Raw genomic sequence first — 4245 nt, forward strand, 5'->3', positions numbered from 1 at the left:
TCTACCTTAATCTAGTGATCTAACACACTTCCATCCATGAAATCATTCCAAAAGTGTAGATCTTCAAGTTTCACCAAGAACACCAAGAACACACACTAATGTTCTCGGACTTTTAGCACCTTTTCAAGCCTCTATCTTGTAAGTACTTCTATCCGAGAGTATCTTATGGCTTGTTACACTTTCATATATCAAGAAATCACACAAAAAACACCAAGATCAAGGTGTATACGGTCCAAGATGTTCTTGGACTGTAAACCCTAAAAAGGGTGCCAAAGTGTGCTCTTGTCCCTCCTAAGCCTTGGAAACTTGCTTAGATCCCTTCCTTGATTAGTTAAGGGCTTGAAAACATCAAAAGACCATAAACCATAGGGGTTTACGACCGTAAACCCAAAGGAAAATGGTCTAAGGAACGTAGACTTCATTTAGGAGTGAAATGGTGCCTTAATCCCTTCCATAGGCTTATACTTCAAGTGGAAATGCTTCTAAGGACTTGTAGAGCTTCAAAACAACACATGGTCAAAGAAGCATGAGTTTACGATCGTAAACTCAATGAGTTATGGTCATAAAACCGTAAACTCAATGGGTTATGGTCACAAAAACCGTAAACTCAAATGAAGGGTTCCCTTGACCCCTAAACTCAATAGCAATGTCCTACAAAACTTAGATGCAATCCTTAGGACTTATAGCACTTATATAAGGTGTTTTGCATGTCTTAGGATGTCTTAACTTGGTTAATTAGTTGTTTAATGACAAATTGAATACATATATGTGTTATTATATGTTAATAAGGATCCTTGTGGTGCTCAAGTCTTCACTTGACACTTAGCATCCTATTCAGTCCGTTCATCCAAACCACTCACTGCAGGTGAGTTCATACCCCTTTAATCAATATTTTAAATGTTTTAAATGCTTTTATGGGGGGGGGGGGGGAATACAAGTTGAATCATGCTAGTTATTATATCAATCACATGTGATTAATAAGTAGCATACAAATGGATTTACTACTCTTTTAGCTATTTTACCAGACAGATCACTTCAAATGGTTTTCCAAAATGTTTTTACTTGTTTAAAACTCTTTATCAAACTGTCTTACATACTGAATGTTTCTTTTCAAACTCTGTTACAGTTGTGTTTCAAACAAAGGTTTCCTTATACTTTAAACTGTTCTTATCAAACAAACTGCTTTCAAATCGTTTTACAAACTGACACCAAGTCATCCTTTCTTAGTTACTAAACTTTTCAATGGTTTTACAAAACTTCTTTTATACTTTTATATTGTCAAATGCATGCCTATGTATGTATAGTTATATAAAAAATGTTTAAAGGACTTAGGAAGGCTAACTCGCTTTATCTCCTTTTCCACGTTGGGGTGTGGCTTTAGGGCATCAGTTATCCGTCCGAAGGTCGTCTAAATATTAGTTATATATTATGTATACATATATAGACATAAAATTTCTATCAGTCAGTTCAATACCCTTGGGTAGCAAGGGTATACGTTCATGTTCATACGTACAGGTCATATTACTAGTAAACTACGATAGGCGTAGTTTAGGAAGTTACTAATACTATTACTAGAACAAAGAATCATACAATGAGTCAGTTCATTCATGAATCAATACTTGCTAGATAGAGAGAACACACAATACAACTAGTACACACAGTTCATTACAATACAGGCTAGACAGAGAAAGAACACACAATACAGCTAGCACATACATTACATATATACATTAATACAGTTATGTGAGCCACTAAACGGGGCATGGCACTACCTGACATGACCGTTTTTGTATCCAGAATCTCCTTAATTGGGGAGCGTATGAGTTTGTGTATAGATCTATACTGGATTGACTATCCTACACCTTGCTGCTCGCTACAGTGGGACTTGCAAGTCTACGGGTGCCAAATGTCATTTCTTACAGCGTCTTACATCGTCGTTTTACTAGAGTCGGTAGCAGGATACAGGCCGATCACATGGTACTTTAGATTACAATTGGTTTAAGGTAGTTAGTACAGCAGTAGTTACTTATTACAATACTACAGTACTATAATATTTTTTCCATTACATTCACTTTGTGAACATTCACACGATGCACGGTAATGTAAAAGCTATGTTTTTGGTTAATGATAGTTGGGTTTGGGAAAATACACACTCTTACAAGAGACACACACAAATACTAGATGCCTTGGTAAAAGGCTACTTTTAGTAGGAAACATAGGGTTTTCCAGGAGGTTCAAAACTTTTACATTCTTACACTTCATACTTACAAATACTTTCTTACAAATTAAGACCCTAAAATACTTATGATCTCACCAGCTTTAAAGCTGATACTCTCTTTTAAAATAACTTGTATCCTCAGGTCAACGGTAGACAGGTACCGATGCAAGGTTTAGAGAAGATGGAGCTCGTTCAAGACTCATCTTTCATTTTGATTTATACTTTAGTGTCTATTAAACATGTCAGAACACACTTGTATTAAAATTATATTATTAATGCAATGGATGATTTTGTTGCTTGTTTACTACTATTCATTGTTGTGATACTGTACATGACGTTCTTCGCCGCAGAGCGTTTCCGCCGTTCTATGGTTTTGGGGTGTGACAGATTGGTATCAGAGCATTGTTTATAGTGAATTGAGTATATCAACCCATAAAAGATATACAAACTATAAATACAATGGGATTAAAATACTCTGACCAAGAGTTTATACTTTAAATTATAAAATATTTAATTAAGTATACGTGCTTGCATTCATACTAAAATCAGTGTCACTAGGACAGTACAAAAGTATTACGATTGTTGGGCAACACAAGTAGACTTAGAGACATATAGTCAAAACTGGGAAGATATAGCCTGATCAACTATATTATCTGAGGGTTGAATAGCATGTGCCTAAGTGTGGTTGTGAAGTTGCAACAAGTCTAAAAACTTACCCATAATACCACAACGAGAACAATAGAACCTAAACCTAAAATACTATAGGAGTATTTTGTGTTACTATAAGCTACGTAAGTGCTAGATTCTTATATCTCTTTTCTCGCATAGATAATATGGCTGGATTCCATCCCTACGGAAACTTGTACTTCCCTAACCAAGGTAATGAAGGCGGGTTTGAAGTTGATCCAGGAAATGACCACCCAATCCCTGTGGATGGTCACCAGGCTGAAGGCTTAGGAGATGGTTACGACTCCGAGCCTGAATTAGAGAATCTACCCCCGATGGCTCTTGCCCCAAATCCTAACCCTCGTTCGGTTTTTCAAGGCCCGACGCCTCCGTGGGTGGAAACTTTGGAAACATGGAGCCAAGGGCAGGATCCGCCCATGCCATTTAATGGAGACCGAAGCTTTTATGACCTGAGCGAAGGGGGCTCAGCAGACAGAGTCTTGCCAATCCTGGTCCACAGAGTGGCCCGAAATGAGATTCAAGGCAGGATAGCCCTACATCAAATCACGGAATTTGTCACCAATGCGAGAATGCATACCCTCCGCAACATTCGTCTGGAAGATGCTCGTGAGGATCCGAGAGAGACCATGAAACCCTACTGCATGCACTGACTGAATCACGAGCTGAAGTCATAGAACTCCGAGTACGCCAGAGGGTGTACGAAAGACACCTGCTTGATATGGAACGCCAACTGGCTGAACTAAGGGTTCACCAGAGGGATGGTCGTCACTAGTAGTAGATGCCTTAATTTCTTTCCATGTTAAAAGGAATCGTTTTTCCTGTCTATGCCCTATGTGGCATTTTTCTATGAGACTATCTTGTACTGTAGGTACTTTTAGTTAGGCCTTTATGTGGCCAAAACCTTTCTACTCTGGATATGATGTAAGACCCTCCACAAGGTTAATTTTTCCCGAACTTATTACGTCATGAATATCAAAGATATTGACAGTCGGCTAACTTCTAAGTCATTCTTTGTTCAAATACTTTCCTGATGCTATCATGGAAGTCTATCTGAAACCCACTCTAGTCGAGCTATTAAACTAGAGTAATTTAGCTCAGGGATCATTCCCAGTTCTTTTTCAAGGGTTGGATCATGTTATTTACCAACCGATGGTACCCTGTTTTAGACGTCAAGCATCTTGTGACCATTCTACGAACTTACTTTTACTCTGTACTAGGACTGCATCATAGGGATGTAGGTCAAACCCCCGAGAACATACTTCTACTCTTTACATGAACGACCGAAATACATCTAGGTTCAACCATCATAGCTCACGAACTCCTTTTCATTCCGTGTAACA

Source organism: Lactuca sativa, chromosome 3 (assembly GCF_002870075.4).
Source record: "Lactuca sativa cultivar Salinas chromosome 3, Lsat_Salinas_v11, whole genome shotgun sequence".
In the NCBI taxonomy this organism is placed as follows: Eukaryota; Viridiplantae; Streptophyta; class Magnoliopsida; order Asterales; family Asteraceae; genus Lactuca; species Lactuca sativa.